General features: G+C 32.9%; 1 pseudogene; it reads left to right on the top strand.

Moving 5' to 3' along the window:
• The first annotated feature begins 1105 nt into the window (after nucleotides 1–1105).
• Nucleotides 1106–2184, top strand: LOC129285245 (putative receptor-like protein kinase At5g39000; annotated as a pseudogene).
• The last annotated feature ends 18320 nt before the right edge of the window (nucleotides 2185–20504 follow it).

The raw sequence follows: 20504 nt of genomic DNA, 5'->3' as shown, positions 1-20504 counted from the left end.
AGAAAAGTGTATATCGATAAATCTAGGACATTAAGGCATAAATTCAATTAAGAATAAATTCAACTATAGGGTTATTTGTGCTAGTCCTTAATAGGATTCCTTGTACAAACACTCAAAATAAAGACATCTAGCCTATGTGGTCATAGCAAACCACCTTGTATGAAAGAAGAAAGAGAAAGAGACAAGTCCTGTGATATCTTATCCACCAAGTATGAGTGGGAGATGTTGGATTATCCACTCTTAGTGGATTTGCCCAATATAAAAGCCTATAGGGCTTTACCGCAAATATGAAAGAGTCTAGGTCCTTAAGTGTAATATGCTTTGAGCTTTTGTATGCAAATATCCCTATTATTCAATTTGATTAATTAGAAAGAACAGTTTTGTTTTGTAACCTCCCATATTAGGGAATAACAAGCATGTGGGGGTCAGTTGAAGCCAATAATAACATAGTGTTGTTTGGCTTTTGGTTATGTACACACTAGAAAAAGACTCTTATACGCTTCCTATTTAATACTTCTCTCTTTCATTTGTGTATTTGATATGAGTCAAAAAACTGAGTCCAACCCTATGGTTAAGTTCCCACATTCAACATACCACTCGGCACTACATTACAAGTATGCATTCCTCCTCCAAAACTTACATATCTAATTTCCTATCAAAAACAAAAGTGCTCTTGAGATAGTATACAGAATCAACATTGATGGGAGTCAGGCGATCAAGATACTGGCATGTTTCACTATTGGGACCAAGATATCGCCTACTTGGAGAGCAGGGAGCGCCTATCTAGAGTATCAGTAGCTTTTGGCAATTTAAGTCTAACCTTTAAAGATGATCAAAATTATTTTGCACTAAATACACTATACAAGATAGCCTAAAACTACAGGAAGAAAGAAACATCCAAATTTAATATGACTTGGGAGTTTGAAGTTGACTTAGAGTTTACTTACATGGTAAGATTGCATTTTTATGAGTTTGATGAACCTATTCAAAACGTTGGAGATAGTGTTTTTCAAATTTTCAAAGATGATATTTAGTGAAACCTATTATGGATGCGATGATATAAAGGAGTAAGCCGATTTTAGTTCCTGTCCACAACGACTATGCGATGTCTATGCAGGGTAAAGGAAGCTTGAAGAAACCAAATCTCACAATTAACTTGCAACCATACCCAAATGCAAAAAGTACTTACAAAGATGTTTTATTGAATGGTATTGAAATTTCGAAATTAAGTGACTTCAAATACAATCTTAGAGGTGCCAATCTTAATCAACTTCCTTCTCCCTTGCTGCCTTTAAAGGCATCCAAAAACCCATTAAAAAAGAAGGTAATTTCTATAGCTGTGGGGTCAACTTCTAGCTTCATTCTTCTATCTTTCATCATTTTGTTCATTTTATGTTGATTATTGGCTAGAGGTATAATTAATGAAAGAAATTCATGATAGAGAGATGAACCAACATCGATGTAAAAAAAAAATCCTCACTTTTGCTATCTAACTTGAGTTACTATTTTTCATTTGATGAGATTAGATCGACCACTAATAATTTTGATGATAATTTGATTATTGGTGTTGGAGGGTTTAGTAATGTCTATAAAGGCCACATTAACAAAAGTTCAATTTTAGTGGCAATCAAGTGGCTTAAACAAGGTTCACAGCAAGGGCTCAAAGAGTTCCTAATTGAGATTCAATTGCTCTCACAACTTCATCACCATCATTTAGTATCTCTCATTGGTTACTATAATCATGACAATGAGATGATCCTTGTCTACGAGTTCAAGGCTCATGGGACCTTTCATGAGCATCTTTAGGGTTTTAATAACCAGCCACTTTCTTAGACACAAGGGGTTGAGATTTGCCTAGGTGTTGCACGAGGATTGCATTATCTACATATAAGGGCAAAGCATGCAATCATTCATTGTGACATCAAGTTGACAAACATCTTAATAGGTGAAAACTAAATGGCCAAGATTTCCAATTTTGGACTATCCAAAATAGGACTATTGGGTATTTCAAGATCTAACATTAACATAAGCACATTAGTGAAAGGAAGCATTGGTTATTTGGATCCAGAATACTGCACATTGCAAGTATTGACTAATAAGTCAAATGTGTACTCATTTGGAGTGCTCTTCCTAGAGGCATTGTGTGGGAGGCCTCCTATGCTTCATGCGGTGGAGAAGAAGTAGCAAAACCTTGTAGATTGATTCTAAAGATGTGTTGATGAGAATTAGATTGATGACACATTTGAGCCATTCTTGAGGTAAAGCATGACGGCAAAGTACTTAAAGGTATACACAAATATTGCATTGAAATGCATAGATAAAAATGGGAGTGAACGGCCATTCATAAGAGATATGATGTTGGGCCTTGAGTCTTTAATGGAGGTACTGAACAAAGAAGACAAGAAAAAGCTTGGTGGGACTTTGAATGAAGATATTATTGTTAAAGAAGAATCAGGATCCAGTAGGTGATGGATGTACCAGATGAAACTTATAAATCAACGTAGACTAGCCTGTTGTTTGTGGTTCTTCCCTTCATAAATTGTCAATGCTAGAATCTTCACCTTATAATAAAGACTCCAAGTCTTCCACTACAATTAATGCATGTCAATTCTGTTCAATCCAATAAGGGGCCTCCTAAATGTTGTATCAGCGTCAATAATTGAAAAGTCTAATGTTCGTTTACAATACCTTGCGAGGACCGCTATGCCATCAATATTCATCCTTTGATGCCATCGTTCATCAATTTCACCATTATTACAGAGGAGAACAGTATCAATTGCTTTAGTGTCCATTTTTTTCTTTTTTTTTTCATTTTTGTTGAAACATTCAAAAGCTATTGCATATCTTCCAAGTAGGTTGCAAAGTAAAAAAGTTAATCTCACGGTGCTCTTTCATGCCTGTATAATTAGAGTTTTAAATACTCCAATAAAAAATGAACAAAATTGAAATACATATTTGATAAGAAGATGCGTGCACTACTCTATTATTAGTTACATTAAGGATCAAATATGTCGCAATTCGGTCCCCATTTTACAAGTTATTTTGAGGAAAGCAGACACAACATTCTTGAAAAGCGTTCCCTTAAACTAGTAAGCCAACCAAATATATATGTTTTGTTTTCGGCAGAACCAATAATGTAGTTTTGGATTGCAAAATTAATTACAAAGAACAAAGATGTTGTAAAATGAGGAACGCTTGCTAGCACCACAATTTGTAAAGGAATCTATTAAAAATTTGGATATGCAAGAGTTTTATTACTTGTATTATATAATAGGGTTAAGAGTCATTTTTGTCCTTGAATTGTACATGAAAAGTCACAAATGCCTTTAAACTCAACTATGGGATAATTATGTCCTTTACTTTAAAGATTCCCTCTGTTATCACGCTGACATTAAAAATATTTAACCTCCATTAGTCATCAGTAAGTTCTACTATTTTTTTAATATTTTTCATTAGGTTAAGGGTCATTTTTTCTCCTTAAATTAAATATTTTATAGTAAAAAATATAATGTAAGGCCTACTAATGGTGAGAAAATAGAAAGATGATGAGAAAAGAATTTTTAAAATTGAGGGATAAAATTGACTCATAATTGAGTTTAGGAGCATTTGTAATCTTTTTTGTACAATTCAGGGACAAAAATGACCCTTAAATATAAATCAAAATTTTAGAGTAATGATGAATTAAGGAAAAAAACTGTGGAAAGGGCATACTCAAGATAAGGGATGAACAAAAAATGGCAAGTTTAACCAACTAACACGTAGGTCAACTAGTAAGGGTTATTCTAGTTTAACCAGTGGTTTCGAGTTCAAGTCTTGGATATGCAGTTGTGTTAAATATTAATTAGTATATCTTTGTTGTCAATGTGGTCCTACTAGCTTGAGCTATAAATGCTTAGTAATTGTATTAGACCAAAAAAAAAAAGGCAACTTGAAATGATTTGCTCTCTTTTCAAAGCATGCACAGAGAGACATGTGTTATTCAAATAAGGGAAAATTAATATGCAGCTTCGTTAAGTTTTTCTCAATTTTGAATTAGATTCTTGAAATTTATTTTGTTTTAATTACTTCTTTTATTAGCATTATTTATAAATTCTACTTCTTAAAACTTAATTATACAATATTTTTTATTAAATTTAATGAGATTTTAGTAAAATATATCTTATGCTTTTCAGCTCTTCACACTTCTTTTGTGTTCAGTTATAGTTAATGTTGGCGGATATGGGTTCGTGGTTCATTTCAAAAATTGAAAATTTACGTGTTGGGAAAATTGTGTACATTATAAACTTCATTTAAAATGTGAGATAACTCAAATATTTTCTATCTGATATTTTATTGGAACCAGGAGTAATTTAAACATTTGATTTTTTTTATTTCTATTTATTTTTCCTCTTTCGTTATTCTACCAAACATTGCTTGGCAAAATACTTTGTTTTTAATAGATTTTGGAGGAGGAAACTTACCTAAGATGATGTATTAGATGGAACGCCATACGCGGGAACAGAGTTATGCGGGAAAACTTGGTTTGGGTTCTCACAGCAAATACATGCACTCAGAGAGAAAGAGAATAGAGGAAGCAAAGAGTCTGATTGCAAACTCACGTAACCTAAAAGATGAGAAGTATTGCCTCATATAAGCAATATGCATGATGCATACAATGGGGAACATATAGGATGCGGTTATCTAACTATTCCCTCCTTAATTCAAAAATAAAAGGGAGGAAATTGCACTTGAGGACTTGAGAGAATTACACATTAAGACCTAGCATTTCTCATAATTGTGACAAAACTCCATTCCATAATTGGGCTTATATTTGGGCTTGATCCACCAACGGTGGATAACCTAACATCTCCCACTCACACTTGGAGGAGAAGATAATATTAGTCCAGTCCCTTTCACTTTCCTCTTTTCATACGAGGTTCTTTACCATGATCGCATAGGCTTAACGTTTGCATCTCGGGTACTTGTACTAGAAATCCTATTAAAGATCAGCACAAATAACATTATAATTAATTTATTCTTGATTTAATTTGTGCCTTGAATGGCCAAGATTCACCAATATATACTTTTCTTTTTATGACTAATCTGATCCCTCTCGAGTCAGTTTAAGACTCAAATAATCTCTTTTGTGCGCATAGCACCCACATTTATGAATCAACAAATTGTTTGATAAGGGATATGTCTTGGACACAAGCATATACATGTATATTTAAGGTAATCTTCCTTTCACCCATATATCACTTTGATAGGAAACAATTTCTTTCCTAACATGATACCTTTAGATAATATCTATCATGACTATAGGATATATGTTAAAATAGCAAGCACTGTGACATATCTCCATGATAATGTTAAAGTCAAAAGACATCGTTGAAAGAATTTTTCTTTTTAGAACTCACACAGCAATGAAGCAAGGATTTATTCACTTACTTCTCAATTGCGGTTCTTAAGCATATGTGGTATGAAACACATGTTACAATGTTACACTACTACAAAATACATATTTCGAAGCAGGTCTTTAGGAGTGATTAACTAAAAAGTGCTCTAATAAATTGAAGCAGAATGTAGTGATGGAGTGCTTTTTCAACCACAAATCTATGTCACTGTGTTCTAATTTGATGGCACCATCACCATCACCTCTCAGCCCAAAGAGTTCATCGCCAATCATCACCTTTACTTTGAAATAAGCAACATTGTGAAAACTGCTGGAAAATTGTTAAGGTATTTTTTTAATAATTAATATTATAATAAATTCTTATATAGATTATGGAATAATTTAGATATAAAAATATATAGATAATCTGTGATTGAAATTATGAAGTATTTGCGGCTATCAATTTCATGATTGAAGTTCTTTTTTCTTATGAAGTATATAGGAGCGCTTAGCACTCCTGTAGGCCACCCATATGGAAGTTCTTTATAAAGCACTCCCATATATATAGGAGCATTACCTACATAGCCCAAAATTAAGCTCTCCTATATGATTATTTGTTAGTAGTGTTACTCTTGTTTATAAGAATGTACGTTGTTTTCATTTATTGTTAACACTGTACAAACTTAAGTTCAGATACTTATCGTATCAAAACCCAAATTCCTCTACTCTATTGATTTCACATGACATCAATTTAGAAGAATTTGTTAATTGAGTATAGGCATCATGCACATGGGGACCCATAACTCGATCCAAGTATACTTATAGATCTCATCTCAATCTTGCTCTTTTGACAAGGCGACATACACTACTAGAAAAATGCAAATTAGATAGGGAATTTAGCGAGGGATCATCTATATTCCTCTCTAAAATACCAAATTAGTAAGAAAATTAGCAAGTGATGTTAATTTCATATCTCGACTTAAAATTAGCAAGGAAAATAGCAAGAGACTGCCAATCTCTCTCTAAAATAAGACAATTAACGAGGAAAATAGCAAGGGACTGCTAATCTCTCTTTAAAATAAGACAATTAATGAGGGATTTAGTGAGGGATTATATTCTTAGCTAATCACTACAAAAAAAGTTTAACTTTTGCCAATGACTTTTAATTATATATTTAATTATTTTCATTTAAAAATAAAAATTAAATTTAAAAAATTTTAAATAAAATATTCATAATAAAATTATTTAATATTTAATAGTTTCTTTATTTTAAGTTGATTTTCATTAATAAAATAATATTTTATTAAAAATATAATATAAAGAATAATTCAAATAATATATAAATATTTTTAACATATTAATAATTGAAAATAAAATTTAATATGTATATGTATGTATTTTTATAATATATTATTTGATATATTTATATAATTAAATAATATATATTAAATTTCTCATATAATAAATGTATATGCATTTCAGTTCAACTAACAAAGAAGGAGAGCATAAGGCTTGGAAGATATGAGATTAAGGGTTAAAGTCTTTGCTTTGCATAAACATAATGAATATATGACATCGTAAGGAGCAAGTGACATGGCACAAGGTAGATAATGACATGTTATAAGTTGTCGCACATTTGGTGGGTGATGGGGCATGAGATGATAGGTGAGATGGCAATTGACGAGGCACAAGGTTGTTAGTGACATGTCACAAGTTGATACACACATGGCAAGTGATGTGGCATCACCATTTTTAAATATAGGCATATTTAGTGAAGGATTAGCGAGAGACTAATCCCTTACTAAAGTAATTGAATTTTGAATAGCATTAACGAGAGATATGGCCGTTGCTAATTAGTGAGTGATATGGCCCTTGCTAATTAGTGAGGGAAATACGATCCCTTACTAAATTTAGTGAGACCTTTTTAGCTATAAATTTAGCGAGAGAAAATGGCATTTAGCGAGGGATTTGTCCTTCACTAAATTCCATTGTTCTAGTAGTGATATGTTTTTGTTTCTTCTCTGTCATATCAGCACTTTTGCTACCTTACTGGTGAACACAAATATCTCATCTTTGAACATTCCTTTTGAATGTTAAAGGCAATTGCTTATGTGAGAAAGTCAACCCTATCAACTTGTATGACATATTAGATATTGTATATTCTCACGCACACACATATGGAAGTAATGAAAGATGAATAATTCTTATTAATATAACCACAAATATTACATCAAGTCTATCTTTTCACAATCTAGACATGCCAAGAGCCCTTATATGTTTTTCAAATATCTCCTTGGCTATAGGTTTTGTTAGAGGATTTTCTATCATACATTTCATGGAAATGTATTGGACAGTGATGACTTTTTTGGCTATATAATCCCTTACAAAATTGTACTTGATGTCTATATGTTTGGTTTTTCTATGTTACTTAGTATCTTTAGTGGAGGCTATGGCTGCAGTGTTGTCATAATGAATTAACACTAGATTTATACTTTTATTTCCAAACCCAAGATGTTCTAAAATTCTCCTCATCCATATAGCCTCTTGTACTACTGTAGTACATACTGCAAACTCGACTTCCATAGAATGTAGAGCAATGCATGTTTGCTTCTTACTGCTTCAACAAATGGCCCCATTGTTTAGCAAGAAAGTATAGCCTGAAGTCAATCTTCATTCATGTTTATTTCCTCTCAAACCCGTGTCGAAGTATCCTGTCAGGAGTAGATCATGTTGGATAGGGAGGCGCTAAGGAAGATTAAATTTTTGAATCCCTATCCCCATGTGGACCGAACAAACTCATTTAAGTCAAAGTGGATAGAAGAGTTACCTTTTAATTGTGAGCTCTTGACGTGTGTTCTCTTCAAAAGTTTGGATCTCAGGAGCTGACAATGTAGATTTGCTCCCTCTATTAGTATCCACATGAATAGCTTCCCAACTTGAATAGTGTGTTAGCGCTCCCAATGTTCGTTCGTCTTTAAATGCTAGTTTCCTTTTCTTTAGGGTGTTTCATGGCTCTTAAAGTATTTTGCCATTAGAACTTTTCTAACTCTCTCTTAATAAGCATGCCCCCTCCATACCATATATATAGATTAGGGTTTTAGTCATCCTTTAATGAGCCAACAAAAGTATTAGATTAAATTTATCTCATAAATAAAATATATAATATTATATCTAATTTGAATTTATCTTATAAATTTAAATTATAAAACTGACATGATATTCTCTCATATCCTGTTAGTTATTAAATTTAATCTATCACATAAAATTAAATTTAAAACTAACACAACATAATATAATATAATATAATTTAATATAATATAACATAATATATCACATATACATATTATATATATATACACGAATATATATATACATATATATTTCAAAAATATATATACTATATTATATATATATATATATCATACACACACATGAATATATATATATATATATTTCAAATATATATATAATTATATTTTGAATTTTATATTTCATATAAATATATATAAATATTTATCAAATAAATATTTAAATATATATATATATCTATATAAAATTCATTCACCCTATATTACATTCGTTGAATTTAGACACATTCTGATTTCAATGAACTTAGACATTATAGCTCAAGTTGGGCTGTTCTTGCGCGCGACCCTATAGGCCCATGTGAAGTTGATAGTAGGCTAATTATGCTATTAACCTACAAATCACAAATGGCCTCTAGCAAGACATTGCAACTACCTAATGCATATGGGGATCAATGATCCGATACAACCTTTAATATAACCATATCACATCCCTTTTGTCACGCAATATTTCGATCAAGTGTGAGACATGGAATTGTCATTCTCCTTTACCTAACCATTACTTTCTCAATCTTTGAGTGGACTGATATAACAATGGAAAAACCCTTTCCATTGTAGTATGGCAATACATTTTCTCAGTCCTACTCATCAAGGGGCCTAATAATATCTCTCAATTAACATGAGGGATAAATTTCATCTTGACCACTCATATTCCTCTGCATGAATATCACTAAACTCAATCATAGCCTTTATGGTCACCCAGTCAAAGGTGACTTTTAACTAGGTCAAAGTTCAATGGTCATCATGTAGGAATCCATGATGATCTCAAGTCAAAAGGTTTAGTGATATAGTTACATATGAGATAAGCTTATGACTTGTACCATGCAGCTTTCTCATAGTGGGTTGGTCCAGCACCTTGTACTCTTTCAAGTGCCTATGACTTTGATTTATATCTCTATAATTAATTAAAGTCATACTAGTCTTGTTTCATCTATTATCCCTTATAGATGACCGACTAGGGACATTTAAGATAATCACTATAGTTTGTCTAAGGATATAGTTACCATAGTGAACATGCAATTTCTACGATAATAAAAGAGAAATTCATTAAATAACAATATGCATAGTACAATGATTGACCCTAGGGCATAATTTCCAACAGATCACTCCCTTGGTAACACAGTGCAAAGTTAATAGTACCCTTCAAGTACCTCAAGATCTTCTTCATCACCTTCTAATGTTCTTCGTTAAGGTTGGACTAGTAGTGACTCATAAGTCCTACCATATAGCAGATGTTTGGTCTTGTACACATCATTACGTACATCAAACTTCCAGCTATGTTGGCATATGGAACTCTTTCCATCTTCTTTTTGGCTTTCTTAGTTTTAGGATTCATATTAGGACTAAGTTTCACACCTGAAGCTTACTGGGGTATTCACGGGTTTACAATCTTTCACATCAAAATGTTCAAGAATTTTCCTTATGTAATTCTCTTGTGAAAGAGAAAGGAGCTTCTTAGAGCAATTTCTTTAAATTTTAACTCCAACAATGTATTATGCTTCTTCCATGTTTCAAAATTTGATGAAAGACATTTTTTAATAGTGATTATTGAATTCAAGCCATTTTTGGCTAATAGAATATCATCTACATAAAAGGATAATATTATGAAGTTCCCTTTAAACCTCTTGATGTAAACACTAGTACAAAATATAAAATTTATGGGGTACTTTTTACATCGGTTGAAAGGCAAACGGTGTAAAAAATAAAGGCGGTGGCATTTTTGTAATTATATAAAATTATTTGACACTTTTTACACTAGGTGTCCAGGAACCTGATGTAAAAAGTAGACTTTTCACCCGATGTAAAAAGTTCTTTTTACACCGGGTGTCCAAGCACCTGGTGTAAAAAGTGTTTTTTAAAATGCTCCCATCCTTCCTCCATTCATCAGTTCCCTCTCCTCCCTCTCACTCCCTCCCCCTCGTCTCCCCTTCCCTCGCCGCCACCTCCCCCTCGTCTCCTCCCTCACTGGCCCCCCTCCCCTCCGTCCGCCCAGCCCCCTCCCCTACCCCCTCGTCTCGCCACCCCCTCCCCCTTCCTCGGCCGCCCCCTCCCCCTCATCTCGCCACCCCCTCCCTCTCCCCCTCCCTCAGCCGCCCCCCTCCCCAGTGCCTCTGTCCTGCCACTACTCCTTCTCCCTTCCTCACTCTCTTAGTGTTGAGCCGTTGTTGCAGTTGCCGCCACCCAGGTATGTGTTCAATATAAATTTTTAAATTTTATAATGCTTAAATTTAGTTTTTAATGATATTAATTGTTGCTGGGAGTGCTGTTAGTGGCTTCATAAGGCCTCAGGTTGTTGCATATGATTATTTATTTGGTTTAAAATTGTTAATTTTCTCATGTAAAATTTTCTAAAACTTTTGGGAAGTCCAATTTTTAGGGGAGACTCTATCGAAATGTTTTTTGAATTCATTCTTTCCTCTAATTTGCTTAAATTTAGTTTTTAATGATACTGATTATTGCTGTGAGTGCTGTTAGTGGCTTCATAAGGCCTCAGGTTGTTGCATGTGATCATTTATTTGGTTTAAAATTGTCAATTTTCTCTTGTAAATTTTTTTAAAAAGTCTTAGGAGATCCTGTTTTCAGGGGAGACTCTGCCGAAATTTTTTCAAATCTTAATTTAATTAGGAACTTAGTTTCTTGAAATAGTTTGAAGGTAATAACATTAGTTATATTCTTTAGGAGGTGACATATGGATCGTAGTTGGATGAATGCTAGACGAACGAGTGACGAGTATGATAATAGGGTGAAAGAATTTTTAGAATTTGCTAAGAAAAATGCTGTTGACAATTGTGAAATGTTCTATTGTCCTTGTGTTAATTGTTTGAATGAGAGGAGACTAGGTGTTGCTGAAATAAGAGAGCACTTAGTTTGTGATGGGATTTGCAAAAATTATACAATATGGATTTGGCATGGTGAACGATTGGAAAATTATAGTAACACATCTCAATGTGTGGAAGTTGATAATCTTGATGATGAAGTAGAAATGAATGAAGATCAATTAGAGAACATGATCTGTGATGTTGGGGAAGAGGCCTTTGAATGAGCACATTTGTATGATAACTTGTGCACTGACGCAGAGAAGCCTCTATACCCGAGGTGCACTGATTTTAGTTTGTTATCTAGGGTGTTAAAACTAGTTACCTTAAAGGCAAGAGCTGGGTGGAGTGACCAAAGTTTCACATGGTTGTTAGAGTTACTTCAAATAATTTTTCCGAAAGGCAATGCACTACCAAATTATTATTATGATGCCAAGAAGATCTTGTGTCCAATGGGTATAAAGTATAAAAAAATACACGCATGTCATAATGATTGTGTGTTGTACAGTAAAGAGCTTGAAGGGGAGGAGAAGTGTCCGAAATGTGAGGCACCATGGTATAAAGAGAAGGGGGCTCCTACAAAGGTCTTATGGTATCTTCCAATTATACCAAGGTTCAAGCATTTGTTTGCAAATACTAATAATGCAAAGAACTTGATGTGGCATGCAAATGAGAGTATATCTGATGGAAAACTTCGACATCCAGCTGATTCTCCTCAATGGAAGAAAATTGATTAATTGTTTCCTGAATTTGGAAATGAGCCAAGGAACTTGAGGCTTGGACTTTCTACCGATGGAATAAATCCTTATGATAGTCTTAGTAGTATACATAGTTCATGGCCTATTCTTTTGGTGATTTACAATCTATCACCTAGGTTGTGCATGAAATGGAAGTACATGATGCTATCCATGTTGATTTTGGGACCAAAACAATCGGGAAATGATATTGATATTTACCTAAGACCTTTGATTGAAGATTTGAAAGTGTTGTGGGAGGTAGGTGTGGAAGTGTTTGATGCAAATCATAAGGAGAATTTTAAGTTACGTGCTATGATCTTTTGTACTATAAATGATTTTCCTGCATATGGAAATTTGTCTAGTTATAGCATGAAAGATCATAAAGCTTGTCCAATTTGTGAAGAAAGCACAAACTACCATCAACTTCAACATAGAAGGAAGACAGTCTACCTTGGCCATCGGAGGTTTCTTAGACGAGATCACCCATATCGTAGATTGAAGAAAGCTTTTCATAGTTACTAAGAACACAATGATACTCCGGATGCTTTGACTGGGGATCAAGTGTATGAATGTGTGAAAAATATTAATATTGTCTTCGGTAAGACTAAAAAGAATACTGGTGCAAAAAGCATGTGGAAAAAAAGATCTATCTTTTTTGACCTCTCATATTGGCGCAATCTTGAAGTAAGGCATTGTATTGATGTTATGCATGTAGAGAAAAACGTGTGTGATAGTATTATTGGAACGCTTCTGAACATACCAGGTAAGACTAAGGATGGTGTGAATGCAAGATTGGATTTGAAAGAAATGGTAATACGGGATGACTTACACCCAAGACCAGAAGGTGAACGAACTTATTGTCCCCCAGCCTCTCATATATTATGCAAATATGAGAAAACAAGTTTTTGTGAGTGTTTACATGGAATCAAAGTTCCTTCGGGGTATTCTTCAAATATTATGAAGCTTGTATCTGTGAAAGAGTTGAAACTGGTAGGCTTAAAGTCTCATGATTACCATGTCTTGATGCAACAGCTATTACCTTTGGCTATTCGAGGCATATTGAAAGAAGATTTAAGACTTTCAATAACTAGACTTTGTTTCTTTTTCAATGCTATATGCAGTAAAGTTATTGATCCCCGAAAACTGGAAGAGTTAGAACAAGAAGCTTGTCCTATCTTGTGCCAACTTGAGATGCTCTTTCTTCCTACATTTTTTGACATTATGGTTCACTTAATAGTGCATCTAGTAAGGGAGGTAAAATTATGTGGCCCTGTTTATTTGCGATGGATGTACCCAGTTGAGAGATACATGAAAATACTGAAAGGGTATGTCAGAAATCCATTTTGACCTGAAGCATCGATAGTTAAGAAATATGTTGCTAAAGAAGCTATGGAGTTTTGTTCTAATTACTTGTCAAGTATAGAATCAATTGGACTTCCTAAATCTCGTCATGAGAAAAGGAAATATGGTCAAGGCACACGTGGAGTATCAGTGAAGAGCATGAATCATGATGAATTACAAGAAGTACATTTATATATCTTGAATAATATTGATGAAGTTAAAGATTACATATCTTCTCATAAAGAACTTTTAAAGGCAATAAATTATCGAATGAGAATGACAAAACAAAAGTTGTTGAAAGAGCATAATAGGACTTTTATGAATTAGTTCAAGCAGAAAATTTTGAATGAAAGTGGTGTTTCTGAAACAGTTAAATGGTTAGCTGGAGGTCCTAACTTTGATGTTATATGTTGGAGTGCCTATGATATTAATAGGTATTCCTTTTATACAAAGTCCTTGGATGAGAAGAGTATGGTGCAAAATAGTGGAGTTATGATAATGGCTGAAGCCATACACTTCTCTAGTTCAAAATATAAGAAACCTAAACTAGCATCCAAGACTTACTTTGGGGTTATTGAAGAGATTTGAAAGGTTGATTATACAAAATTTAGAGTTCCTGTTTTCAAATGCAAGTGGGTTGACATCAATAGTATTCGTGATGATAAGTTTGGATTTATAATGGTTGATCTTAAAAAACTAACTTTTGGAGATGAGCCATTTATTATGGCAGACCAAGCTAAACAATTTTTCTGTCACAGATCCAGCAAATAAAAATTGGTCAATAGCACTTAAAGGAAAAAGGATGATTGATAGTAATGACGATCATGAATCAAATTTTGATATTTCTGAAACTCCGAACTTCTCAAGTGGGCTACCAATTTTGGATGTGATAGATGAAATAGATGATGAACATGCCATAAGAAGTGATCACCATGAAGGGATATGAGAGAATATCCCTATATGAGTTTAGTTTTGAAATTAAAGTATGTTAATTTAGTTCAATTAAATTTATGTTGTGGGATTGTTTTTCTTAATTATCTTATCTTTGATTATTTTTTTAATTAATTTCATTTATTTGAATTAATAGGAATATGGAGAATTAAGGTGATGACACTCAGAGCCAGCCCACTACAAACTAATCAATTGGTGATGTTGCTCCTAGTGGGGAGCCGAGTCAAGGCACCCCTAGTGAGGAGCTGAGTCAGAGCCAGTCTGTGAGGAGGGGGAGATATGGCACACGATTAAGAGATCTAACATTAAGTAGGAGTGATGGGTGTAAGTTACCAATTCAATTTGACCGGAGATGGAATCCGATAGGGCCACATAAAGCCAAGTTTGTTAGTTTTCTTGGCCTCCTATCGCGTACCAAGCCTCTTATTGTGTTTGAGGACTGGCCTGATGTGCCAGAACATGTAAAGGAATAGATTTGGGAAAGTATTCAAGTAAATAATTAAAAATTAAAATTTTTTATGGTTATATATTACTGGGCAATTATTGATTATTATTTTATGTCTTCATTGTAGCTCACATACGATGTTCCATCTAATTAAGATTGTTGACACAAGTTGATTTCTTACTGTGGAACACGTTGGAGAAATTTTAAGACTGATCTTGCTAGAAGATATATCTTTATCGAGGTGCGAGAGGGTCAGGCTCATCCCAACCCTCTTGATACATACCAGTTTCTTGATGAAGATAATTAGGAAGAATTTGTTAGGATTCGGACTTCTGAAAAGGCTATGGTTTGTTGATTTTTAATTTATTTAAGTTTTATTTAGATTTACTTTAATTATAAATATAAAATTCAATTTATTAATAGGAAAAATGAGTTAAAGGGCGAGAAATTGCTCGGCAGAATCAATGCCCCCACACCCTGTCTCGTGGAGGTTATGCTAGAGTTGATGATATACTGATGGTAGAGAAACAGAAGAAGAGAGAAGAAGAAGCCAAGTCTGATCCTTCCACACTTTCTCCACCATCACCTGTCTCTCGAGAGGAGAAATGGAGATATGGACATCAGTACAATAAAGGAGGCTATACAAGTGAGACAGCATAGGAGATTGCCGAGAGGATTGTAAGTAAAATTAGTATTCCTTGTCCCTTTAAATTTCTATACAATTGTATATATTATTAATTAATATTGTTATTTTTATATTATAGGATGCTCTTAAGGAGCAACAAGCCCAAGGAAGCTTCATTCCAGAAGGCAGAAATGATATCTTAACAGTTGCTACAGGCAAGCCAGAGCATCCGGGTTGTATGAGGGACGTTGGATATGGTGTGGGCATTAAGGACTACTTTGGAGCACCTGCACATCCCAATTCAGGAGGTGTAGTGACTAGAGAAGAGCTTGATATATTGATATCCACTGTAAGGCAGCAGACTAAGGATGAGTTTGAAGCTTCATTTATAGCTCAGCTTCTACAAATGAAAGAGAAAATGAAGGAGGAGATGATGAGCATGATGAGCTCACGACAGGAGACAACTACTGAACCAGTTCATACGTCTCCTACATTTCATAGTACAAAAGGGAGTAATATTCTTGAGCGTGTGTCAGAGGGTCCTTCTGGTGACAATATTGGTGAACCATGTGAGATATTTCTAGAAGATCCTGATAAACGCTTGGTTGCTCTTGGTAGCATCTACAGCTTGGGGTCAACCAGCCACCACAAGCAAATTCAAGATGATCAAGTAAGAGTGATAGTTGCAGATCCAAAAGTGCCAAATGCTTTGGTTCCATTCCCTACTCATGAGGTGAAGATTATGGTTGAAGCTGTTGGCAATTTTATCCTATGGCTCAAGAGACTTGTGAATCTGGCTCAAGCTATGGTAAGATATTTCATGAATTTTTATTATGTAGCAACTTCCTAATATATGTTTTTTATTAATTATTTCTTGCCTTTTTATTATGTAGAAGCTTTTCTCGCCGAATCTCCTAAAGCTTCCACAACCCTCGTTGACTCCGCATCAGCAAATGATCTTAATGGTGTATGATTTATCATTCGAATTTAAGAGTTTAGAAATGGATCCGGAGGTTGTGGGTAAGAAAGACATGATAGTGACAATTGAACGGGAAGATTTGGTTCGACTTTTGTCGAATAATCAGCTTACCACACCACACATTAAACTATTTATGATGTAAGTATATTTTTCTTTAATATAATTGCATTGTTGTAAGTAAACTTAATCATCAAGTTTAGTAAACTAATATAATTGCTTTGTTGTAGGTATCTTCATCATTTGTGCATTACATCGGGAAAAGGTGATAAGTTTGGATTCCTTTACCCTCATCACATGACAGAGAAAGGTAATACTCCAGAGTTAAGGGCCGCGTACCTCCAACAGAGAATATGTGAAGTCAAAAAGGACATTTTTATGGCTCCATATGTACACTCGTAGGGATCAATTTATAATTAATAGTTTTTTAATGTGTATTTACTGTAACTTGTATCATATTTAGCAGGGACCATTGGCAATTATTTGTTCTTTCAATGAAGAGCAACACTGTCGTCTTTTTATGCTCCCTCCATTACAAACTTGGGAAAGAAATGAAGAAGACGATAGACTTGTAAGAATACTTTTACTAAACTATTTAATTTAATTTTTTTTGAATATTTTTACTAACTTGGTAATCTTGATCATAGGGCAATAAGAACATATCAAAATGTAGTGTTACAAAAGTATGAACATGAGCTCAAGGATCCCACATGAATTGAGCCAAAGGTCATATACTTTATTAATATGTTCAATTATTAAGATTTCTTACTAATTTTTTATGATTTGTTCTTATACAGAGTCATAGACAACCGGTGAGGACGAACTTGTGCGGTCTATATGTCATAAGACACATGCTCAATATTATCACATTAGGCATGGCCGAATTTACAAAAGAGGTAAATATATTTTTAAAAATTTTATTTTATTATGTTATTTGAGATTGATTAACATGCCTATTTTATGAATCAAATTTTTGATGTTCGACAATTCGGATGCATTTTCTGAAGCTGAAATTGAAGACATCCGCATACGTTGGGCAACCTATTTTGTGGAGAACTTGTGAGGTTTTTTGTTACTTTTAGACATGTTTTAATTTTGATAGTTGACACAATTTAGACAATTATTAGTTTTTCTAATAGTTAAATAGTTTTGTATAGTTGATAAATACTTGATAAACAATTGTAAATGAATTGAGCTGTCAGATTTGGCAATTTTAATGCATAGGAATGGCAATTTTAACAATTTAGACAATTATTATTTTTTTAATAGTTAAATAGCTTTGTATAGTTGATAAATACTTGATAAACAATTGTAAATTAATTGGGCTGTCTGATTTGACAATTTTTATGCACAGGAATGGGTAAAATCAATAAAATAAATATAGTATAAAAAAATAAAATATTTTTTACACCGGTTATTACCATAATCATTGTAGAATATAATATTTTTTACACTGGTTATGGTAATAACCGGTGTTAAAAGTGTACTTTTTACACCGGTTGGGCTCCCAACCGGTGTAAAAAGTTAAAGTAATTTATTTTTATTTTCTTGTATATAATTTTCAACATCGGCTCTATAACCGATGTAAAAAATTTAATTTTTACATTGGGTTTATAACCAATATAAAAAGAGGGACTTTCTACACCCCCTAGAACAACATCGCTTCTTTAACCGCTGTAAAAAGTCATTTTTGTACTAGTGAAACATAATAATCTTCCTCAATCATTTAGAAGTCATATGAGGTTATTGCTCTGTGAAACCTCAAATACCACTGCTTGAAAGATTGTTTTAGTCCATAAATTGATCAATTTAATTTATAGACTTTATCTTCATTTCCTTTTACAATAAAACCTAATGGCTATTGCATATAGATTTCTTCATCTAGATCAATGTTCAAAAAAGCAATTTTCACTTTCATCTGGTGTAACTCTAAATTCAGACTATTTACTATTGTCAAAATTAGTCTGATAGAATTGAAGTGCATAATAGGGGAAAAAGTATCCTCATAATTTATTCCTTCTTGTTGTGTATACCCCTTCACTACTAAGTGAGCCTTGTATTTATCAATTGATCCATCCACTTTTCTTTTGATTTTGAGAACCCATCGCTAGTACAAAATAAACTTTTAATGATATATTTTTTACCACAGTTTGTCAAATAACTGTGGTAATATTAGACTAAATGGCAAATATGTAAATAAGTAGAAGCAAGTAGCATTTATGACAACAGTTGTAACTTAAAACTGTCGCCATAAATGATTCTATGACAATTAAAAAATTAATAAATTAATAAAATTAATTAATTGAAAGAAATTAGTAATTAAAATTTTTAAATTTAACTAGTTTTATACAAAATTATTTAAGACAAATTTATTGTGATTGGCCTTTTAGGTAATTGTGGCCATAAAGGTCATTTATGGTGACATGTACCACAAAGGTTTGTCGCCATAAATTGTATTAGGATTAAATTAAATAAAATTAATTTTTTCTGAGCAAAGGACAAATTTATGGTGACAGAGATGCCTGTCGCCATAAATGTGTCTTTTTTAATTCAAATTAATATAATTTAAAAATTAATAAAGTTTATTTATTAAATTGAATTATTAATTATTTTTGATTGTGTGTTAACTTAGATATATTAATTATGTCTAGACACATTAAATAATATTTAATTATGAATTTCATTCAATAAGTAAATGTAATTTATTAATTAATTTTTTTTATTTTAATACAAATAATTTAATGTTTATTAATGATTAATCAATTATTTAGTAACTTAATAGTTTAAAGTTTATAAAATGTTGGTAACTATTGAAATTTTATAAATTAATTAGTTAAAATACTTGTGTATGATAATTGATATATTATGTAAAATTTAATTAATAAATTAAATTATCTAATCAAATTAAATTATTAATTAATTAATTAATGAAATTAATTATTTTAAATATTAAGATGAGGAATATAAAGCTATGCTATTTATGGCCACAAGTTGTAACCTCCTCATATATCCATTTAATATAGGAGAAGATTACGGTATTACCACATCACTCACAACAATTAGTAAATAAATGTTTTATTTGAAAAGTTTGAGCCCAAGACTCATTTTTCAAATTCATCTAAAATCACAAGACAATCAAAGAAAAACACAGTGAAAGAAATATGCATATTAGTCTAACACATAGTGGACATAATCCATTTCAAATGCATGCATTTTTATCACAACATTAAGCTGAGATTTAGTCCGTACACCGTGGCGTGCAATACGTGTGCCGTGGAATATGGCACAGAGCCACACGCTCAATTTTTTTGCATCGTGCACCGTGGCATGTGACACCATACGAAGTGGTATGCCTGTGTGATTTTCTGTTGTCATTTTAACAGCAAAAATGACGAACTTCTGGTGTGTACCGCTTTCACATACGACATCCGATTGGAGTGATTCACGTGCCCACATGAAGCTTAACTTGCATGCTAACTAATGAGATAGGTTAGACATGATCTAGCAATCTAATCAAAATTTAAACACTCGGGTGCAAAAAGTCACTTTTTTTGAAAAATTTGTGCACCCAATCGCTCAAATCGATCCCTTTTACTTATTAGAACTTACTAGGCCTTGAACTAAGTCCAAAAGGATTTAATACATCTAATTGACAATAATATATCTCAATCATACTCATACATCAAAATTTAACCCTTCTACGACCAATTTCAACAATTCACTAACTTTACAGACTTTGCCATTTCTTAGCATAACTTAGCCCACTTGGCTATTTCTCATCACATTCAAACATATTCATATTCACAATATAATCTTAGCCCCTAAATTACTCATTTTATCATAATTTATTCCTTGTCCCTTGGATTAGTTCACTAGT

Source organism: Prosopis cineraria, unplaced genomic scaffold (assembly GCF_029017545.1).
Source record: "Prosopis cineraria cultivar Desert tree isolate PC_DT_omini unplaced genomic scaffold, ASM2901754v1 PC1, whole genome shotgun sequence".
Taxonomy (NCBI): domain Eukaryota; kingdom Viridiplantae; phylum Streptophyta; class Magnoliopsida; order Fabales; family Fabaceae; genus Prosopis; species Prosopis cineraria.
The sequence above is the reverse complement of the archived record's forward strand: the minus strand, read 5'-3'. Positions and strand labels throughout refer to the sequence as shown.